The sequence below is a fragment of the Phascolarctos cinereus genome, unplaced genomic scaffold (assembly GCF_003287225.1).
Source record: "Phascolarctos cinereus isolate Bilbo 61053 unplaced genomic scaffold, phaCin_HiC Scaffold_726;HRSCAF=1367, whole genome shotgun sequence".
In the NCBI taxonomy this organism is placed as follows: domain Eukaryota; kingdom Metazoa; phylum Chordata; class Mammalia; order Diprotodontia; family Phascolarctidae; genus Phascolarctos; species Phascolarctos cinereus.
The window spans coordinates 364,347,198-364,371,068 of record NW_027556098.1 but is presented as its reverse complement, the minus strand read 5'-3'; the positions used below and the strand labels follow the sequence as shown (position 1 = coordinate 364,371,068).

At 44.7% G+C, this 23,871-nt stretch overlaps 1 long non-coding RNA gene across 1 annotated transcript; it reads right to left on the bottom strand.

Moving 5' to 3' along the window:
- Nucleotides 1-4,283: 4,283 nt before the first annotated feature.
- LOC144454182 (uncharacterized) lies at nt 4,284-9,620 on the bottom strand. The gene is made up of 2 exons (XR_013482484.1): nt 9,256-9,620; nt 4,284-7,681 (listed from the first exon to the last, which is right to left on the bottom strand). It is a non-coding gene; the product is annotated as an uncharacterized LOC144454182 (long non-coding RNA).
- Between the last annotated feature and the right edge of the window lie 14,251 nt (nt 9,621-23,871).

Below are 23,871 nucleotides of genomic sequence, written 5' to 3'. Positions count from 1 at the left end.
CTGAGCTTAGAATGAAGCTAGGCATACTAAGAGGCAGAGGTGAAGAAGGAAGGCATTCCAGGCAGAGGGAACAGCTTGGACAAAGGAATGGAGGAGGGAGATGGAATGCCAAGATTTGAAGAAAACAAATGGGTCAATTTGGCTAGAATGGAGATTGCATGAAGGAGAGTAATACGAAAGCATAGAAAATGGGTTGGAGCCAAACTGTGAAGGGTTTTAAATGATCATCTAAGAAATTTATTTTGGAAGGTCCTTGCGCAGAGAAATGATAAAGTTAGAATTGCATTTTAGGAAAATTATCCTGGCAGCTGTGTGGATGAGAGATTAAGGAGGAGGAAGACTAGAAGCCTAGAGTCAAATCAGAGACTGTTGTAATAGTCTGGGCAAGAGGTGAAAAGAGCCTAGCTGAGGTTGATGGTCAGCTGAGTGAAGAGAAGGGAATAACAGGAATTGACGAGACTAGGCAACAAATTGGACATGGGAGCTGACCGGAGAGTCAAGGATGACACCGATCTTGGGTTGTGATCTCAGGTGATCAGAAGGAGAGAGAGAAATTGGGAGGAAAGGTGGGTTTAAGAAGGAATCAATGGATCAGCAAGAACATATGTATTATGTACCAGGCACTGTATTAGGCACAAGAGATATGAAGACAAAATGAAACAGTCCCTGCCTTCAAAGAGATTCCACATTATAAAGTGGAAAACATCCATATATAAGTATATAAGTAGAAGTACTGGGGGCAGCTAGATGGCACAGTGGATAGAGCACCAGCCCTGGATTCAGGAAGACCTGAGTTCAAATCTGGCCTCAGATACTTGACACTTACTAGCTATGTGACCCTGGGCAAGTCACTTCACTCCACAGCCTCGGGAAAAAATAAAAGTAGTAAAGTTCTGTACTCATTGTTCCAAAGCAAATCTAGCTACATCACCCCTCAGGGTCTTGGGGGAAACCTAAAAGGGTTGGGGTGATTTTTACCAATGCTTTCAGCATAAGCCCCCATTCTGATGTATTTTTCCCACTGTTCACCAACAGTGATTAGCACCCCAGTTTTATTAATCATCTGACATCAATTAGCTTTTACAAAAGGGTATTTACTTTGAGGGGTAGCTAAGTGGCACAGTAAATAGAGCTATGGTCCTGGAGTGAGGAAGACCTGAGTTCACATCCAACCTCAGACATTTACTAGCTGTGTGACCCTGAGCAAGTCACTTAACCCTATTTGCCTCAGTTTCTTCATCTGTAAAGTGAGCTAGAGAAGAAAATGGCAAACCACTTCAGTATCTTTGCCAAGAAAACCTCAAATGGGGTCATGACTGAACAATTTACTTCGAAGATATAAGCAAGAACAGAAGTGACAACCATTTCCCACACATGCATCATCCTCTCCCTTTTACCAGTTGGGAGAGAGTGAGCTCAAACTTAAAGTAATTTCTATATAGGATTGGTCCCACCAAGTTCCCTTCCAAAGGTAGTATAGCCATTGGAAGAGTCTTCATTTCAGCTTTCTTAGATTGAAACTCCTGCTGGGCATGGCTAACTGCCATACCCAGCATGGACTTTAGCTCCTGGATATCAATGATTCACCATTCTGGTCTCACATCTCACAAGGTTATAGCTATCTCCAGTACTCTATCAACCTAAAACAAGAACACATAGACTCAGTGGCAACAGAAACAACAGCAGAGCCATGTGCTCATGTACTACATTGTGGTGGTCCCCATGGGGCAGCCTAGGCCTGTCTCCCCACTGAAGGCTTCCATCATTTCCTGACTCTTCCCTGGAGCACACCCAGGCAGGAATAAGGACCACGCCCTCCAGTTGGCCACTTAGTACCTTTTGAACTTATCCCAGGTGTGGCTACATAGCCAATCAACAATCTATCCCTTACATGGTTAGTGGACCAGAACCAGTTATAGAATATATACACATGCTCCAAATTGTGGAGTATTACACGCCATCACACCTTTCTGGAAGCTCTCTCCCCAGTCTCTTCCACATATGGATTCCATCAGCCCAGCGTACTTTACCTACCTACCAGCTTCCACATCACAGATACAAATACATAGAGAAAGCCAATACAAAGAAATTCATGGGTAAAGGAAGAAGCAGCAGCTAGAGAAGGCTTCATGGAGAAAATGGCGTTGAAGCTGAGGTTTGAAAGGAATTCCAAGAGATTAGAGGTAAGGATGGAAAAAAATTCTGGACATAGGAGATAGCCTTCAAAAACATATGGAGGAAGGAGGTAGAATGTCAAATATTAGGGACAAAAAGTATGTCAATTTGGCCGCATTGTAAAGAAAGGTAACATAAGTCTGGAAAGGTAAAGAAGGGAAGAGAATGAGTTCTCTTCTAGACTATTAAGCTCGAGGTGCCTTTGTCCAGGTGGAGGTGTCTACCAGGCAGTTGGCAATTCATAGGACCATAGATTCAGAGGTGGAAGGGACCCAAGAGGCCATCTAGCCCCATTCTTTTATTGAATAAATAAGGAAACTGAGGTCTAGAAAGATTAAGTGGCTTGCCCAATGGCACACAGGGATTAAATGACAGAGAAAGTTTTTCAAACCTTGGTCCTCTGACTTCAAAGCCAGATGGCTCCACAAAGTGAAAGAGGAGCTCAAGAGAGAGGTTCTGTAGAAATGGAAATCATAATAACTCTTCAAATATTTGAATGGCTGCCTTGTGTAAGAAGGGTTAGATTTGTTCTGCTTGGCCTAGGAACAATGAGTATGAAAACTGCTCAGAGGGAAGTGTCTGATGTAAAGAAAAATATCCTGAAGATTAAAGAAATAATGAAATAAGATGCTCAATAATAATATGTACTATAAAATAGTAATATACATTTATATTTTTTCTATATTTTCAGCAAGGCTGTCCACCGCACGTTGCATGGCGGTGTCACTGTGCGGCTGGAAGGGAGGTGGAATAGATTTCTCTTCTTCCCACACCCTTCTTCAAAGGAGGCTTTATTTCCTGCCAAGAGGGCAAGCAAGAGGTTGAGGCCAGAAACTTAGCCACTCTGCTCTCCCCAAAGAGTGGGATTACCAGGCTAGAATTACATCTATCTGCTTTCTTAAATATTATTTAGTCTAGGGGAGATGGTTTTCAGGTTCGAGTTAAACTTCTGGTGGCTATTCATTAATGGGGAAATGAGGACCCAAGGTTTTTATACAAGGCTTGATTTCCTTCCCATCAAACACTAGTTCTACCATGAACACACATAACCAGTAGCAAAGAAACCCATTTATCCAATTCGATAACAAAACGGAAAGCAGAGAAGGTACACAAAGGAGAATCTATATCAGACAATTCGGAATAAAGGAACTCTCCCATTGGAAGCAAGATAACTCAAATCAACCAAGATAGAAAGTCCCAGATCTCACCCAAGGAGAAATTCCCTAGAATCTCTACTGTAGCAAGCTGGGGAAAAGGACATGATGGAGACTTTCCGCTCCTCTCATGTCTTCCCAGAGTCTTTTCTCCTTTCAACAACCTGAAGTGGGCTGGCATCTTCATCTTCTCTCTTGTCAACAGGACCAGAACTGGCCTTTAACCTGGGGGTAACTGGGCGCTGAAACAGAGCAGGCTAGAGACAGGAGAGCCAGAACACAAACAGAAGTTTAATTTCAGAATGAAGAAAACAATGCCTGGGGGTGAAAGCCCCCCACCCCCACCCCAAGAAGGAGTGCTTAATGCTACTGAGGCCACTTATATCCATGAAAGAGGTTGGCTCACCACACAATCATTCTTAGGTCTTGATATAGTTCTCATGGTTGGCATTTCTTGGGACAATACAGGTGTTCTTGGGTCCCACAAGAATAGTCATTGTCTCAAGTCATGGGGGTCATGATTACTCTGCAAGGTACAGAACCAGAGTTCTGTGTTGGGAACAGGAGTGCTATACCTGGCAGTTACAAGGAACAGGGTGTTGTAAACATGTGATGGATGGTCCTGGGAAATAGGGGGAGCTAAATCTCTCATTGAACACCTGGTGCTGGTCCAAGCAATGGCTTTGCCAGAGGGTGATATCATCTTGACTGCAAAAGATTATTGTTATGCTAAGCTCAGGGAGCAGCCTGCTGGCTGGGCCTTAGCGCTGGTAAACAGGGTATCTCCAAGATATTTTGACACTCTCAGTGACTACTTGAGAGGGATCTTGTAGAAGGGGTTCTTAAGGGGTTGGTAGTGGTTGGTAGACGTCCTGTGAGGTCTTTTTCTGCCCTAAGAGTCTGTGGTTCTGTGAAATTCAAATTCATTATGAAGCAAATTACCAGGTGCAGTCAGTCAGTCAACAAACATTTATTAAGTCTTTACCATGTGCCAGATACTGTGCAAAGTGCTAGGGATAAAAAAAAAAAAGAGGCAAAAGACTGTCCCTGCCCTCAAAGAGCTCACAATCAAATGGAAAAGACAACAAACAAATAGATAAATAAGCACAACAAGCAATATGCGGGACAAATAGAAAAGAAATAATTAACAGAGGTGCAACTAAGAGGAGGTGGGAAAGGTTTTCTGTAGAAGATGGGGTTTTAGTTTGGACTTAAAGGAAGCCTGGGGGCAGGTAGGTGGCTAAGTGGATAGAGCTCCAGCCCTGGAGTCAGGAGGACCTAAAGTTCAAATCTGGCCTCAGACACTTACTAGCTGTGTGACCCTGGGCAAGTCATTTAACCCTAATTGCCTCCAAAAAATAAAAATAAAGGCAGGAGGTCAGCAGCTGAAGCAGAAGAGACAGTGTGTTCAAGGCATGAGGGGCTAGCCAGAGAAAATGCTCACAGCCAAGAGATGGAGTCTGTGGAACAGCCAGGAGACTAGGGTCACCAAATCAAATAGTAGGGTCAGGGAGTAAGGTGTAAGAAGACTGGAAAGGTAGGAGGGATTCTAGGTTATGAAGGGCTTTGAATGCCAAACAGAGCATATTATGATCCTGGAGGAGGCTTAAAGAAGGATGGAATGGAGTGGCCAGAGACTGGAGGCAGGCAGACCTACCAGCAGCCGGTGCAATAGTCCAGGTGTGAGGTGATGAGGGCCTGCACCAGACAGACAGCAACGTCAGAGTCAGTGAGTCAATCCAGTTGCAAAACTGGAAGTAGGAGGCAGGTTTCTTGCATCCAAGGTCACACACCTTTATGTGACTGTCATCCTTGCTTTAGAGTAGACTTTTAGGGTAGAGTTAGCCCCAGCCCTTTTCTGTCTATGACTTCTCTGTGACCCCCTCCTTATGTACACTGAGCTCCTCTGTTCCCCTATTAGCATTCCAAGGCTTGTGCTCCTGGGGGGTACTAAATTGGATTTCATTAAATAAATATTTACTAAGCAGCTAATAAATTAGTTTTATGTCTAGACCCTATCATTTTATTGGTATAAGGAACTCACTGGGAGGAAACTCCTATCCTTGATGAGGATTAGCAATGGATCTACAATTTGGAGTTTTGAAGAATTACCTAAAGTAGGAGGCAGCTAGGTGGTGGCAGTGGATAGAGCACAGGGCCTGGAGCGAAGAAGACCTGAGTTCAAATCCAGCATCAGACACCTACTATGTGACCCTGGACGAGTCATCTAACCCTATTTGCCTCAGCTTCCTCATCTATGAACTGAAAAAAGAAATGGCAAACCACTCTATTCTAGTATCTTTGCCAAGAAAAGCCCATAGACATTATAGTCCATGGGGTCACAAAGAGTCAGACACCACCTAACACAGTATGTATCAGAGAAGAGACTTAATAGTAATAGAATAGGACTTGAAGACTTAAGGCTTTTCTCATAACATCCCTATGAAAGATCTGATCCAAGAATTATTCAACCCATTTTACAGATGAGGAAACAGAGACAGAGAGATTAAGTGACTTGTCTGGCGTCAGATTCAAACTCAGTTCTTCTAAAGGCATACTTTTTCCACTAAGCCATTCTGCCTCTGTCCAGGAAGGCAGTAGGGAACAGCGTGAATCTATGAAGTGATTTAGTGAGAGATAAGACAAGAAAAGTAGGTTTGCTGAAGCCCAGCCCTGTGGGAGAAAATGAGTATATCTTCAAAGAACTCAGAATCTTAAAACTAACACCCATGCAACCCTTGGAGATGGCAGCTCTCCCTCCCGCCCGCCATGCTGACTCAGTTCCCAGACCTTCAGCTTAGTTGTTCAACCTTCATTCTCAAAGAGGACCAATGACATCATGAGGGCAATGCCTCAACTTGTGTATGAATTGGACGTGTGTGTGTGTGTGTGTGTGTGTGTGTGTGTGTATGTGTGTGTGTGTGTGTGTGTGTGTGATTGTCAGTCAATAAACCAAAACGCACGCCTACTCTCTTCCAGACACTGGCTAAGCAGGCTGGGAACAGGAAGAAAAGCAAAAAAAAAAAGCAGTCCCTGCCCTCAAGGAGCTCACACTCTAATGGAATTCTAATATTCAAGATGCGCCATAGTCTAGCCCCAAATGGCCATCCTAGCCTCATCTCCCATTGCTCCTTTACGCATTAGTTGCTCCCCAGTCAATCTGGACTATTGACCTTGTTATAGGCTCATCCCCTGCTTTCCAATCTTTGTTTATAAAGTTCCCTCTATTGTTCTGTCTTTGGTTCCAAGGCTCCCTCTATTCCCTCCATGGTTCCCTCCTCTCTATACCTTTGTTTACAAGGTTCCCTCTGCCTAGAATGCCTCAATCCCTGGATTTAGAACCAGGGGTTGTGTCCCATTCTCTGTGACCCCTTTTTGGAGTTTTCTTGGCAAAGATCCTGGAGTGGTTTGCCATTTCCTACTCCAGCTCATTTTACAGATGAGGAAATGGAGGCAAACAGAATCAAGTGACTTGCCCAGGGTCATACAGCTAGTAAGTGTCTGAGGTCAGATTTGAACTGAGGAAGATGAGTTCTTTCTGCTTCTAGGCCCAGTGTGTTCTATCCACTGCACCACCTAGCTGCCTAGGGACAGAGGACCTGGGTTCAAATACCAATTCTGATATTTACTAAATTATGAACAAGTCCCTTTCCCTCTCTAGGTCTCAGTTTTCTCATTTGTAAAGTGGAGGGAGAGGCAGCCTACCTCATCCCTAAGATTGCTTCTAGCCCCAAAGTCTATGAATGAATGAATGAATGAATGAATGAATGAATGAATGAATGAATGAATGAACATTTATCATGTACTTACTACATGCTAAAGTTTTGGGGATACAAACAGAAATTGGAGACTGTCCTTGTTTTCAAGGACCTCACATTCTAATGGGAGAGACACCAAATGAAGGAAGTTTCAGTTGCAAGTCAGATGAAAAGACCGATGGTCCTTAGAGTACGTTGGCAAAGCTGACTGCATCCTCTTTAATGTCAATTCCACTGATAGCACCTTATCTGTTTCTGATGTTGAACCATCATGATTCCAAGGACTCTGGTGGTAAGAACCTTTTTTTACAAGTCTTCTTTTATGGTTCCATGATTCCCACCTGTCAAAATGCTTCAAGGCACAGCACAAATGCCACCTCCTCCATGAAGCCTTCCCTGATCCCTCAGCCGGAAGCCAACTCTCCCCACTTGGAGTTCCAGAAGAACGTGGTTCCTCATTTGCTGCATTAATCCCATTTGAAATTGGATTGTGGTTCCTGGAGATGTGGCAGTGGGCTGAGACAATGGCCCCTATGTGTGCTCATATGCCACAGCCTTTGATGTCTATGTCAGCAGGTTGGCCGTGGTATTCATCTTCGGGGCAGGAGGGTGGAAATGGAGAACCATTCAGTCAGCTTAAGACATTTATGAGTGGCCAAACTACTGTGTGCATATTCCTATGCTTAGGACTGAGGGAGGTGCCTCAAGACCAGAGGAAAGGGAGGGGAAAGGACACACATAGTACCTACTGTGTGCATATTCCTATGCTAGGGACAGTGGAAGATGCCTCAAGACTAGAGGAAAGGGAGGGAAAGGGTCACACATAGTACCTACTGTGTGCATATTCCTGTGCTAGGGACAGTGGGAGATGCCTCAAGACCCGAGGAAAGGGAGGGAAAGGGTCACACATAGTACCTACTGTGTGCATATTCCTATGCTAGGGACAGTGGGAGATGCCTCAAGACCAGATGAAAAGGAGGGAAAGGGACACACATAGTACCTACTGTGTGCATATTCCTGTGCTAGGGACAGTGGGAGATGCCTCAAGACCAGAGGAAAGGGAGGGAAAGAGTCACACATAGTACCTACTGTGTGCACGGCACTGTGCTAACTGCTTTTTACAAATATTACCTCCAGTGAGCTTCATATAACCCACTGAGCACCTACAAAGGTAGGTGCTATTATTATCCCCATTTTACAGTTGAAGAAACTGAGGCAAAGAGGTTAAGTGACTTGCTCAGGGTCCCATAGCTAGGAAGTGTCTGAGACTGGATTTGAACTCAGGTTTCCTGACCATGGATCCAGTGCTCTATCCTCTGGACCACAGAGCTGCCTCAAGGATTTTGTTGGCTTGAGAACTGCTTTCATCACCACAGATCACAAAATACATATCGCTTAACAGATGGCCTTTCAGAGCTATTGTGGCCAGAAATTATCCTCCTGCACTCAACCTGCTAATGAACTAACTCCAACTTGAACTGAGCCAGGCTGGTCTCAGCATACAAGGCCCTGGGGACCTAGTGCTCCAGTTTTTCTGAAAAAGGAGCAGAGGGTGGTGGGTGGATGGAGTCAGGAAGAGCTGGGCTACAGGCCCACCCTAACACTTCCAGAAGCCCCACAAAGGTGTCCTCTGGGAAGGAAGCATCCTCTCTCTCCCTCCCCCAAGATGTCAGTGACCTGGAATAGAATCATCTTGGTTGAATGTAAGCTCCTCAAGGGAAAATACTATATTGGCAATGGTCCAATATAATTTAATTTAATTTCTCTGTGCCTCAGTTTCCTCATTGACAAAATGGGGATGGGAGGGTTGAATCAAATTTTTCCTTATATTGAACCCAAATCTGCCTCCCTGTAACTTACCACCCCCCAACCCCACCCCTCTCCCCCTCTCCTCTTTGGTTTCTAGTTCTATCATCTGGGGCCAAACTAGACAAATCTATTCACTCTTCTACAGGACAACCCTTCAAATACTTGCAGAGGGTTCTAAGTGTAATATAACTTGCAGTCTATTGGAAAGAAAATTACATGAGAGCAGGAGTCAGAGGATGAGGATTCCAACCCCAGCTCTACCATTTCATTGGTGCATAACTTTAGTCAGATTCCCCTCCCTTCTGCCAGCTCTGTCTCTCCCTTAGTAAAAGGAGGATTATAATACTTAGGCTACCTACCTCATGTGGTCATTGTGAGAAAAATACTCTGCAAATCCTCCTTTCCAGAGGCAGTGGCAAGCCTCAGAACCTAGTCTGTTTGTCTCTTCTTATCACAAGCATTGCAAGGCTGAGATGACCCAACGTCCACCCCACTACATGATGGTTCTGGTTGTCTTTGGGCCCGGAATGAAATCAGCTTTGCCCAATGCTTGAAGCACAGCTCCAAGGAGGGAGTGGGAGACACCCTTCGGTGCCCTGTAGCTTCTGGTTTCATTTCCAGTCAGAATGGCGATGGGGATGACGTTGGCTTCCTCCAGCCAGGAACCGACTCATTGTTGGATAAAGAGCTCTTAGATGGAAAGCAGCTAACCCGATGGTGCTGGATGGCCTCAAAATTGTGACTCTGTGCACTTCCTTCCGGGATTCTCTACTGCCACTGTCGCCCACACAGCCAATGTGCACGGGTTTAGGGGCCGTTTTGGGGTTTTGGGCTTTCTGATCCGTTTCATGGGTCCCTCTGTCCAGACCACTCCTCAACTCCCACTCAGGTCAAATTATCATCAAGCATTTGTAAATCACCTAGCACTGCACCAAGCACTAAGGAGACGGAGAAAGGTTTAAAAAAGGTTCTTGTTCTCAGTCTAAGGGGGGAACATGATAGAACAAAAACTCTGCACAAGCAAGATATATAGATATACACTTACAGAATATATTTATATATTATTATATCTATTATATATATATATATTTTTTTTTTTGAAATAAGCTCAGGGGGAGATTGGTAAAGACTTCTCACAGAAAGTAGGATTTTAGCTGGGACTTCAGAGCAACCAGAGAAGCCAGTAGCCCCAGCTGAGGAGGGAGAGCATTCCAGGCATGGGAGGACAGCACGGGAAAATGCCAAGGAGTCTGGAAATGGAGGAACAACCAGGAGGCCACTGTCACTGGATCAAAGAATACATGGAGGAGAGTAAGGTGTAAGAAGACTGGAAAGGTAGGAGGGGAAGAAGTAACGAAAGTCTTTTTTTATTACTATTAATTTATTTTAATTTATCAACAATCACTTCCATAAGCTTTTGAGTTTTAAATTTTTCTCCTCCTCCCTCCCGACCTCCCTCCCCAAGACATGGTGCAATCTGATATAGGCTATACATTCCTATTAAACATATTTTCACATTAGTCATGTTGTAAGTAGGAATTAGAACCAACAGGAGGAACCACCAGAAAGAGGAAACAAAACACAACAGAAGAAAAAAAATCAGCAAATAGTGTGCTTCGATCTGCATTCAAACTCCATAGTTCTTTGGATGAGGATAGCATTTTCCATCAGGAGGCCTTTGGAGATGTCTTAGATCCTTGCATTGCTAAGATGGGCTAAGTCTATGAATGTTAGTCATGGCACAACGTGACTGTTACTGTGTACATTCTCCTGGTTCTGTTCACTTCACTCAGCATCAGTCCATACAAGTCTTTCCAGGTTTTTCTGAAGTCTGCCTGCTCATCATTTCTTATAGCACAATATTCCATTACATTCATATACCACAACTTGTTCAACCATTCCCCAATTGATGGGCATCCTCTCCATTTCCAATAATGAAAGTCTTAAAAAGCCAAACAGAGGATTTCATATTTGAAGGCAGCTTATATGTGGTACAATGGATAGAGCACCCCAGACCTAGACTCAGGACGATCTGAGTTCACATCCTGCCTTAGATACTTACTAGTTGTAATCCTGGGAAAGTCATTTAACCCTCTTTGCCTCAGTTTCCTCATCTGTAAAATGAACTGGAGAAGGAAATGGCCAACTGCTCCAGTATCTTTGCTGAGAAATCCCCATAGACAAAATCCATGGAGTCACATTGAGTCAGACACAACTGAACAACAACAAAGGTTAGGAAGGCAGCCACAGCCTTTGCCAGGCCTGTTTCTGAAGCTTTTCCAACTTGGAAGGACCTGCCGCAGCTTGTGTTCCACTGGTATTCCAAGATCATCTTCATGACACTGAAAAAGGACTTGAAGGATTATCATCATCATCGTCGTCATCATCATGATGAATCAAGAGAACGGAGGCCTAGTCCCAGCCCTGCTACTAACCCCCAGCACACATTACTAATGCTTGGCACATAGTAAGTGCTTAATAAATGTTTGCTGACTGACTAGCTCTCTGTGCAATCATGGGCAAGCCACATTCCCCTTCCAGGTTTTTGCCCCCTTCCCAGCCAGGACATTCCATCCTCTCCCTCCATCAGCTCCCCTGTCTTCAGGGGTATCTCAGTATCCCAGGATACCCTTCAAGACTCAGCTTAAAAACCCCATCTTCAGGAGGTCTTTCCTCATTCCACCTTCTCACTTGCCCAATGGTTAGGGCTCTTCTCCTCTCTCTATTTTTACATGTTTATTTTGTATTTACTTTGTGCATTTGTTGTAGCTTCTTGAGGACAGGACCTGTTTTGGGTTTGTCTTTGTTTCTCTTTGGGCCCAGCATAACAACAGCTCTGCCTGGTCCTTGATGCATAGATCCAAGGTAACAGCCTATGATTTAGCCCCAACCATAGTGTTTTGCTTTTGTTGTTCTGTCATGTCCAACTCTGATCCCACGGGCTTTGTCCATTGGGTTTTCTTGGCAAAGATACTGGATTGATTTGCCATTTCCTTCTCCAATGTGTCCCCATTTTACAGCTCGGTAACTGAGACACATAAGGGTTAAGTGACTTACCCAGAGTCACACAACTAGCAAGTGTCTGAGGCCAGATTTGAACTCAGAAAGATGAATCTTCCAGACCCTAGGCCTGGGTTTGCCACTTTGTCACCTAGCTGCCCACAAGGGCCTTTCATTTAGTGGATACTAAATAAGTGCGTGTTAAATGGAATTAGAGATGTAGCCTGACCTAATGGACACAATACTGAACTTGGAGTCAAGAAATAGCTGGGTTCAAATCCCCTGTCAGTGCCCAGTTGAATGAGCTTGGGGTAAGGCTCCACCTCCCTGCAATCAGTGGCCTCCGAGGTTTCTTCCGGCCCTCAGTCTAGCATCCTCTGAATTAAATTAATGATAATAATGCTCTCATACCCACTTCACAGGGTTGTTGAGAAGAAAGCCCTTAGGAAATTTTAAAGGGCTATTGACATGCCAGCCACAATTATTCTTAAGGTTCAGAAGCCTTCCGTTCTGTTTCCATTCTCTCCTGTTCAGTGACTGCAGCTTTGCTGTGGGGTCGCTTCTTTTGGATGATTCTCAGTTTCCTTTTCTATAAAATGAAGAGGTCACACAGGATGATCCCTGAGCCCTAACGTTCTATGACTGTGACCATATTTTGGTGGAGGCACTCTGGTTTGCAGCAGCCAGGAAACACCAGGCACCAAAGGGGTTTTCCATGCAGAGCCTGTGAAGCTGTCTGGCCACAACTATTTCCTTCCTTAACAACGTCCTCTCTAGCTCAGCTCGAGGGAGACTAGACTACAAGCCTATCGGGAATGAGCTGTTCAGACCGGCTTCCTTAATTAGGCAGCCCCTCCCTCCTCAGGAATGCAACCTCCGAAAGCCTTGCCTGGCAGCAGGCTGGGGTGATGGGATCCCAGGACTTGGAGTGGGGAAAGGGGCTTAAAGATCATGGGATCCAACCTCTTCTTCTGCAGATGGAATTCCGGAGAAGGGAAGGGTTTGGCTCAACCTCACATAAAATACCCGGCCGTGGAAAGGGTTTGGAATGATAATGAAATTAGCCAAAAAACGAAACTAAGAAACCCAGAGAGGTGCACTTGGACATTAGCTGACTGACTCAGGCAGCCTAGCCTTGCTCTAACCGAGGGCTCCCCCAGCCCTACATCCTGAGCCATGCCCTCAATCAAACACTCGCCAGGCAGGTGCGCCTTTCTCTCCCTTCCCTCCATCCCTACCCCGCCCCCCTTAATCTACTTTTTGAAGTCCGGGAGAAGGGAGACTGCCATTTAAAACTGAAAGAAACCTTAGGAGACAATCATTCCAATCTCTTCTTTTGAGAGACCCGAGAAAATCCAGGATAGGAGGTGGGGGGTGGGGGCAGAATTGGTTCTATTTTGTTCCACCCCTCCCCACCTGAAAATCAGAGTAGACTCTGAGATCAAGGGTTCTCCTTGTCCCAGTCCCGTCCCCCACTTCCATTCTTCTGATATAGGAAAGTACAGTAGGGTGAATGGAAGGCTACCAACATCCTTCTCTAGAAGAGCTGCGGAGGTGGGGTGGGGGTGGGGGCGGGAACAGAATCCAGAAATCCCGCCTTCATTTCACTCTCCCGAGGCGGAGGTGGGAAGATTCTTTTGCCTGGAGGCCTTGGATGAGGTTAGCCCTTCATAAACTGAATTCTGACTGTGCTGCCTCTGCCTCTCCAGGTCTGTCTCTATCCTGTGATATCTAGGGCCCGAAAAATACCCCAGCCAGCTGGATTTGGAATCAGAAGACCCAAGCCCTAATCCCGGTTTGGCCACTGAACAGCTGCTAACCCTGGCTAAGTCATTTACCTGCTCTGGTTCTCAAAATTCATATCCATTAAATGTGGATAATATTACTTGGACTAACTACCTCACAGAGAGTACTTCCATAAGAAGACCATCTCATCTAATCCCCTTCATTTTATAGATGAGGAAACTGAGACCTGGAGAAGGTAATGACTTGCCTAAGGTCGAATAGGTAGTAAGCATCAAACATAGGATTTAAACCCAGGCCCTTTAACTTCAATCCTGACAGTGACTCCACTAACATTTGCTAAACACCTTGTGCCTGGCATTGTGCTAAGTGCTAGGAATACAAAGACAAGCAAAAAAAAAAAAACAGTTCCTGCCTGGTCTCAAGAAGTTCCAAGTAAACTGAGAGACAAGATGCAAACCACTTTGTACAAACAAGCTACAAAGACAGATAAATTGGAAATAAACCCAGAGAGAATTGGGATGAACTGGGAAAGGTGAGACTTGAAGAAAAATGAGGCAGACAAGAGGCAGAGATGAGGAGGGAGAGCCAGACAGGCATGGAACACCTTCGCAGGCAGCCTTTGTGAGTGACCGTGGTTGGGGCAGTTAGGTGGTGAAGTTTATAGCCCTGGAGTCAGGAGGACCTGCGATTCAGCCTTGTGATCCCGGGAAAGACACTTAACCCCAACTGAGGAAGTGGGGTAGGAGGAAAGAAAGTGAGTGACTGTGGTTCTAAAACACCCTCTATTGAGCAGCCCTCCAATGATAAGCATTTCTGTAATTAGCTCAGTTGGTCATAGCAGTGGATAGAGTCAAAAGCCACCTTCGAAATCACATAGCTGATTCCATGGTGTCTCCCATTAAAATATAATCTCCTTAAGCTCTGGGACCACTTTTTCGTCTTTCTTTGTAACCTCAGCACTTAGCAGAGCACCTGATACATAGTTTTAATAAATACTTATTGACTTACCTGAGTGAGGTCCCTTCCAACTCTATGAATCTATGAAATTATGCCTAAATTACAAAGTTCCCATTTGTATTGGTGGAGGGAGTTTCCACATAGGATGTTTCCAGACGCTAATTAAATTCTTCCCCATTCCCTCCCCGCTCCAAAACACAAAAAACAAAAAACAGCTTTGCTTCTACTATTAACTTCCTGTGTGATCCTGAGACAGTTACTTTCCTTATGGAGGTCTTAATATATCTTCTGTAAAACAAGGAGGTTGGAACAGTCCATCACTCAGGTACCTTCTGATTCTGACACTGAGATAATTCTTCGTTTCTCTTGGGAAATTTCGGCCTGGCTGGCCAGGCTGCTTCTAGAACTACAATCTGAAGGCAAGCCAGCCCCAGGCTGTCTGGGGGTATCACTGTCAGCATCCACAGATGGTTGGTGAGTTCCTAAATATGCCGTTGGCCCTGGGAAGCTGGAGGCATAAGAGGTCTCCTTACAATTGGGCAAGAGAGACAGGCCCTACATAGCAAAGAACAAGCTAACCAAAGATGAAAGCAATAGGCTAAATGCCAGCTGAAGGGCAAATGCCAAGTGCAGCTGGAGGTTAGAGAGCAGGTTCTTCTGATTAGTAGTAATGACTGAATGCTGTACTCCAGATGTGGACATGGCAGGACCATGGCTTCCTTTGACCTCCTCATGGGAGCTGGAGGACCAGCCTCCAGGACTGGACAAATGTCTTTCGTCTGAGAACCAGAGAGTCTCATCATCAAGCTGGCTGCTGAGTGATGAATCATTTGGCCACGGCTACTTTCAAAGACCACCTAGCAAGGGGAAGAAAGGTGATGCAGGTTAGCGGATACCTCTACAGAGGCAGTATGACATAGTGAATAAGATGCTAGAAGACTACCTCCGAAACTAGAGGACTGTGTTATCTTAGACAAATCACCTAACCTCTCCCAGCCTCAATTTCCTTATCTGCCAATTAAAGGGGTTGGACTTAAAGGCCCCCCCTCCAGCTCTAACTCTGTGATTCTATAACAGATGAAATTCTAATCCCTGGAAACATCCAAGTAATAATCGGTTTTCTGATAACATTTTAAGATTCACAGAGCATTTGCCTTGCAATTCAAGTGCTATTTCCTGCATGAGCCTTTCCTAATCCCCCTGCTCCTAGAGACTTCCCCCATCTGTACTTTCTATATACTTATATAAATGCCTATTATTTCCCTTGATAAAAGTGGAAACTCCTCAAGGACAGGGACTTTTTCATTTTTGTATTCGACCCTCCAGAACCTAGCACAGTACCTGGCACACAATAGATGCTTTTAAATAAATGCCTGTTGATTGATTGATTGATTGATTGATTGGGAAGCAGGCAGTATCATGACTATTAGGCCCATTTTACAGAAGGGGAAGTTAAGTAGGGATTGAAACTCAGGTCTTTTGACTCTAAGACCACTGCTCTTTCCCTTATACCACAAAATCTCAAACTAACATAAATAGAAATAAACACCCCCCCCACACACACACACACATACACACACAACACACACACACACACACACACATGCCCATTCCCTGGACCCTCTGTAACTTGCTGCAAGTTATCACAGATGGTGGGTTCTAGTAGCAGCTACAGGGCCCTGTCCTTGACCCTATTCCTCAAATATTTTATTTTCTTGAACATTTTAAACAATTAAACTCAATTCAATAAATATTTATTAAATATTTATATTCATCTATACTTAACTGTACTATATTCAAGGTACTGGAGTTACACACACACACACACACATTCCTGCCTTCTAGAAGCTGCCATCCTACTGGGCATGGATGTCAAATTCACCAATTTTGTGGATACAAAAAGCTAGGACAGGAAATTAATTGGACAACAGAATTAGGACCCAAAGAGATCTCAACAGGCTGGAAGGCTAGTAAAATCTACCAAGATGAAACTGAATAACAAGAGGTGGGAGATGGCATATTTAGGGCATGCATATAAATACATACACAAACACAGATGCTCTTAACTACTTCCCTACACACACACACACACACACACACACACACACACACACACACAAGTTCATAGGATTATAGAATCCTAGCTTTGGAGATGGAAGGGACCTCAGAGGCCGATCTAGTGAAATTCCTTCATTTTATGGTTGAGGAAGCTGACCTCCAGAATGACATGACTTGGCTAAGGTCACACTGATCCTGTTCAGAGGCAGAATTTGAACCCAAGTCCTCTATCTCCAGAGTCAGTGCCATGCTTTCCACTGTGCCATACTGGTCAAAGACCAGCATCCAGGCTGGGGTCCAAGAGTTCTCAGATCCATTACCAGCATCTTCTCCTCTTTACTACATGACCCTCCATAATGCTGAAATGTGAATTCTCCTCTCCCTTCATTCCTTTTCTTCCTTCCATCTTTTCTTCCTTCATTTCTTCTTTCCTTCCTTCTTTCTTTCTTTCCTTCCTTCCTTCCTTCCTTCCTTCCTTCCTTCCTGTACCTTGAGAACCTCTAGGAAAAGTTTTCCTCTAAGTCCTACAGAAGGGAATCTCTTATGGAGGTGCTCTGCTTTCCTGCCATCACTTTCTTTGCTCACCCAATTCTGACTGGGATTCTTGGGCTCAAGGAATAGAATGATAAAGCATCATAATGGAATGCAAAGAATATTATTCAGGAATCAATACCTAGTTCCCAACTTGCTGTGTGACCTTGGCTAAGTCAATTCACTTCTCTGGGCCTCAGTTTCTTTATCTATAAAATGAAAGAGTTAGACTAGATGACCTCTTGGCCCCTCCCAATCGTGACATTCTGTGTTCTAAGGGCCCTCCCAGCTCAGACATCCTATGTTCTAAGTTCTCTCCCAGCTCTGACATTCTGTGTTCTAAGGGCCCTGCAGGCTCTAACATTCTGTAGCCATTTTTTGGCATCATAGTCAATAAGATATTCAGGATCCCATGACCACCCTTCAGGAAATGCTATGAAAGCTGACACGATCTTCACGGCGAAGACTAGCCTCTGGGTAACTCCTGCTTAGATCTGTGGGTTTCTATTATGTCTGAACCTCTCTCAGAGCCTGGGGAGCCAGGAGAGGGATAGCAAGCCTGGAGTGTTTACTGGCATTTGGAAAAAGTGAAGCTGTCTCACACCCCCCGCCCTTCCCTTCCCTATGAGGGAAAGGCCTGACTGCTGAGAAGGGGAAAGAGGTCCTTGATTTTCTTTGGAAGAAAGGGAATGAGACAGCCTGGACCTCCCCTCCCCACTTGACCCTCTGCCCTCTGGCTCTGCTCTCCCACTTATTCTGACTTCAGGGACCCAGCTAATATGCTGAGTCAGCAGGTTATTTGGAGGCAGCTCCAGACGTTTTTGCTATCTGTCTACCCATGTGTTCAGATGTGGCTGACACTTCAAGAGGAGGACAGGCATCCACACTGACCTTCAGGTCCTCAGAGTCCACTCCATCCCATTCAGGGCTCTCCCTCAGGGCCCTAAGTCTCAGGAACAATAGGACTCCTACTCTGAGCTGACTCAGGGCCCCCTGAGCACTGCCTACACAGAAGTGTCCCAGCTGGCCTTTCAATGAGATCATTGGAATGGAATGCCAATGGAAATCATAGGATTTTAGATGACCTTAGAGGTCATCCAGCCTAATCTCCACTTTTTACAGATGGGGAAACTGAGGCTCAGAAATAGGAAGCAACTGCCCCTGAAGCCAGGAAGACCTAGGTTCAAGTTTCTTTCTTTTTTTTCTTTTTCTTTTTTTTTTGTTTTTAGGCAATTAGGGTTAAGTAACTTGACCAGAGTCACAGAGCTATTAAGTGTCAAGTGTTTGGGCCGGATTTGAACTCAGGTCCTTCGGACTTCAGAGCCAGTGCTCTATCCACTGCGACACCTAGCTGCTCCCTAGGTTCAAGTTTCACCCTGGTTTTGTGACCCAGGGCAAGTCATTTAACCACTTGGTACTCTAGGGAACTCACTAAGACTCTAAGTTTCCAAAAAGGTGCTGATCTGAATAGGTAGAGGGAGTTTCCCCTGTATAGACCAGTTCCCCACCACCACCCTCATTCCTTTATCCTACCAAGCAATTAGATCTAGTCATAGCCAGTATACAGCCAACCATTTGGAGCCAGTCTTGACTGCCTCCTCAAGGTGCGTTTTTGATAGATGTGCTTTAGCCCACCCCCACCCCCTTTCCTCTCCAACTCCTTTCTTTTCTAACTTCCTGAAAACTGGTCCTGCTACTTTTTCGAAGCTCTGATCAAAAGCCAGACTTGTTCTCCCTCCAAGGCTGAACGGAAGGAAAGGAAAAATAGACCACACACAGAATTTAAAGCCAGAAGGAAATTTGGAAATCATGTCATCCGCTCCTCTCATTTACAGATAGGGAAACTGAGGCCCAGAGAGTGATATAGAAAGGCAGCCGAGGGTCATGAAAAGTACACACTGGATCTGATGTCAGAGGAGCTGGGTACAACATCGCTAATCAGCCAGGCAGTTGAAAAGTACTTATTAAGTGCCCACTTTGTGCTAAGTATAAAGAATGAAAGCCAAAAAGCTGGTCCCTGTTCTCAAGGATCTCCTAGTGGAATGGAGCAGACAACATGAAAACAATTATGTACAAACAAGATTTATATGACATAAATTCTCTGGCCTCAGACACTTACTAGCTATGTGACCTTGGGCAAGTCACTTAACCTTTGCCTTAGTTTACTCATCTATAAAATGGGGGACAATAATAGCACTTGCCTTCCAGAGTTGTTATGAAGATCCAATGAGATAATACTTATAAAGCATTTAGCATAGTTGTACATTGTAGGCTATCTATCATCATCATTATATTAGAGATAATCAACAAAAGGAAGGCATTAGCATTAAGAGGGGTCAGAAGAAGGGATTTTAGATGGGACCTGAAGGAAGCCAGTAGACAGAGATGAGGAAGGAGAGCACTCCAGGTGTTGGGGACAGCCAATGAAAATACATGGAGCCTGGACACAGAGCATCTTTCTTAAGTAACAGCAAAGAGGTCAGTGTTAATGACCCCAGAGTACATGGGGATGATAAGATAAAAGAAGATTGGAAAGGTAAGAAGGGGACAAGTTATGAAGGGCTTTGAATGACAAACAGATTGATCCTGGAAGTAATAGGAAACCACTAGAGTTTATTGAATGACATGGTCAGACCTGTGCTTACTAGCTGTATGATCTTAGGTAGCTCATATAAATTCCTACATCTTCAGGTTCCTCATCTGTAAAATGATGGGGGTTACCTCCCAGAGGACCATTAAGGTCCTTTCTAGCCTGGAATCTATGATTAGAAGCTGAGTGTATAAACACTCCAGCTATTGAGGGAATGAATCAAGATTGAAACTCAGGTTGTTTGAATCCGGCACTTTTTCCCTTCTTTCTCTGGTAGGGATCCCACTGATGCACTGCTATTTAACCCTCTGTTTCTGGGCTACCTTTCTGGTTTACTTAATAATATCCTCCTACATCCCATTTTCAACCAAACTAGTCTACTTCCTGGCCATACTATACGTGACATTCTGTCTCCCACCTCCAGAGTTTTACCCAAGCTGTCTCCTATACCCAGAAACCTTCCAATAATTAGAGCTATCTCAAAGTGGACACCTCTTCATCTCCATCTCTTGGAATCCCTCGCTTCCCACAAGGCTCCACTCAGGGACACCATGAGGCCTTTCAGGTTCCCCCCTAAGTCCCCACCACTGCTAGTATTCCCCTTCCCTCACAAGTCAATTACTTCAAATTAACCCTGCATATAATAGTAATAGCTAGCATTTCTATAATGCTTTATGGTTTGCAAAGTGTTTTACAAATATTATCTCATTTTTTAATCAAATGTTATATTTATCACATATTATTTGAGCCTCAGAACCCTAGGAGATAGGTGCTATTATTATCTCCATTTTATAGAAGAGGAAACTGAGGCAGAAAGAGGTTAAATGAGCCGGTGAGTATGAGGCCAGTTTTGAACTCAGGTCTTCCTGACTGAAGGTCCAGCATTCTATCTACTGAGCCATTCAGATGCCTCCACTATACATTATATGATAACATAAGTATGTTTGTTTCTATATACACTATATTTATTATATAATATACATTATATGTGCTTATCTGTGTACATGGTGTATCCCCTTAGCAGAATAAAAATTCCTTCAGGGCGGATACTGTTGATTTTTCCTTTGGATCTTCACTGCCTAGTCCAGTACCTTGCACCTTAATAAACTAAAACTTAATAAACGAAAAATAAGTCTCTTAATAAATGGTTGTTGAATCAAGATGAAATGCTTGGATGGTCCAAGGATTTATATAGTCAAAGCACCTGGATTCAAACACTGACTTTTGCTACTAACTTACTAGCTTGTTCTGATATTAACTATATTTGATAAATATATCACAACCCTTCTTTGGACCTCAGTTTCCTCCTCTACAAAATTAAGGCACTTAAATGATCTCTAAACTCCCTCTGGCTTCAAACCCCAAACTCCCTTGACCTGAATTCTTGTCCCTATGGTGACAAAGAGCAACACCCACCATTAGACTGTGAGCCTCTTGAGGTCAGGGACTGTCTTTTCTCTTTTTAACAAGGCACTTAGCATGATGCCAGGCATGTAGTAGGCAATTAATAAATGTTAATTGACTCCCGAAAGTCAACAAGTCCGGAGTTGCAAGAAGGAGGATGTGGCATCAGGGACCCAGCTGGGAAGTCTGGATTAATACTTACATAGAGTCATTTCTTTAAAGGGGGAAGGCAAGTTTTGGTCTCCTAGACTCCCTTCTGGCTAAAACTCTTATGTGAAGGAAATGCAGGCCTGGGTGTAGTTCTGGGGCTCCCTCTTTCAGGTTTTTCTCTTACCAGTAAGATCACTTGTCTTTTGCGCATTTTCTTCCTCAGGTGGAAAGCTCTGGGGTGTGATGGTGCAACCTATGAGGGCAAAGAGTCCTGGGTTGGGAGTCAGTCTTGAATGATCTTGGCTCTCTCACTAAGTCACTCACTGAAGGATCTAAGCCAAGTCACTCAGCCTTTTGGGATCTCAGTTTGTTCCTCTGTAAAATGTGGATGGAATTGGACTATAAGGTGTTCTTAACCTTGTCCATGTCACCGACAGTTTGGCAGTTTGGATGAAGTCTCTGGATCCCTTCTCAGAATGATGCTCTTAAATGCATAAATAAAATACCTAGGATGATAAAGGAAACCAATTATAATAAAATAAAGGTGTAATTTCCCCCCCCCATACAAATTGCTGGATTCTCTGAAATCTATCAGCGTCCCTTGAGGATGGATGCCAGGTTAAAAACCCCTGGACTGCCTTCTGGCTCTCTGACCATTCTGTATAGTCTAATGCCCTTTTCGACTCTAATATTTTCTGTGTTGCATGCTCCGGAACAGGAAGGGAAAAGAGGGGGCAGGAGCCCTTGGAAATTCTGCCTATAGGCAGAATGTGTTTGTTTTAACCCCCTCGATCACGATCCCCTTCCTCATCTCTCCCAAACCCAAGCAAGGCGGAACCCAAGAAAAGAATAATGCCGTTTCTAGCCACCATTGCACTGGAAAGGAAGAACTCTTTAGGTGGATTCCCCTAACCTAGAGAGGATTGCCGGGAAGTGACTCTAGCAGAGAAACGTTCCCCATCCCCCTCCCGCTCTGGCTTCTTGCTGCAGTCCCAGGCGTAGGTCCCTGGAATCCCGATTCGCGAAGCCCGGGCCAGCACCGGCTCTTCAGTTGTGGGCGTTGGGGTTTCTGCGACTGCGCACTAGGCAGGGAGTGGGGAGGGGGCTGCAGAGGAGGGATTGTGGGGATGCCCTTGGTTTTCCTGGAAAGACGTGGATGGCGATCGAGTTGCTATGATGCACCCCCACCCCCCACCCCAGACAGACAGGACCGCCTCCCTGTCTATCCTCAGAGGGAATGTTAACCACACGATGCAGGGATGCTGGACTGCCCCTGGGTAACAGATGGGCTGACTACCGCAGCCAAACAGCTCCTGCTTACTGATTTGAGGAGCCCTTCCCAACTCTCAGAGCTCATTTACACAGCAATGCCTGATTCTGTTCTCTCTCTGCAGTTCTCATCCCACCCCTACTCCCACCCCCACTCCCCGCTGCCTCCCCCTTTGCATTCACCTCTTCCAGTAGGCTACCCCATGCTTAAAGCCTCAGTTTCCTCATAAGTCACACGAGAAAGGAGGTTAGATCAGATGATTTCTAAGGTCCTCCTCCCTCTAACATTCTACCTTCTAAAGTCCTTCCCAGCTCTGACAAACTATGTTTTCGGATCTCCTCCAGTTCTGACACTTTTTGTTCCACGTCACCTGAGTGCAATTCGGCACTGTCAGCTTTGATCTAAAGCAAAGCAGACTCTCATTTTAGAGTGCCTAGCCAGGAAGCATTCCATTTGTTTGGTTTTACAAGCAAGATGAGATTATGACAGTTATGTCTGTCAGCATGCAGGGCTGTCACTCAGTTCCCTGAGTGGCAGGCAGGAATGAATTTTTCCCGCATGTCCTGGGATTAGTGTGTTGGGTTCCTGCCAAGGATCTCTATCATCCTCAGCAAGGTTGGTTTTCCCAAGTGTGTGGCTCTCAGCTCTGCAGTGGTCTTTTATTCTGCAGCGAGCTTTTGCTGCTAGATATTGGGGGAAGGGGAGAGAGAGAGAGAAAGACAGAGAGAGAGAGAGAGAGAGAGAGAGAGAGAGAGAGAGAGAGAGAGAGAGATTGATTCAGGGCCACAGCACAAGGTGGAAGATGATCAGGGAAAGTTTTCATAGAACCATAGGTAATAAGTACACTGCAGAGAGAAAAGAGACTTCATTTCCCATGAGGCTCTTAAGCACAAGAACAGGCGTGATTAAATTTCCAGGACTTAACTTCCCATGGGATTGTATGCTTGTAGCAAAGGGTGATTGAATACAAAGGCAGATAGAAACTTTGGAGAAGGGAAACTACATGCTGACCATGGTCATGGCCACACCCAGTGCAAGAAAGAGGACAGCACTAGGAAGTCTTCTGGCTGGCCTCCATGAGAAGGTAGAGTAGAACTGAGCAAGAAAGAGAGAGAGAGTGAGAGACTTCCTGATGTGACTCAGCTGGTAGAAACTGGCAGATGCTCTGAGGGCATAAAAGGATCTTCCAGCCTTCTGTCCAGCTACATTAGGCCATTTGTCATACCCTTCCCATATCAGAATTTGACTCATTGTTTTCCCTATGAATCA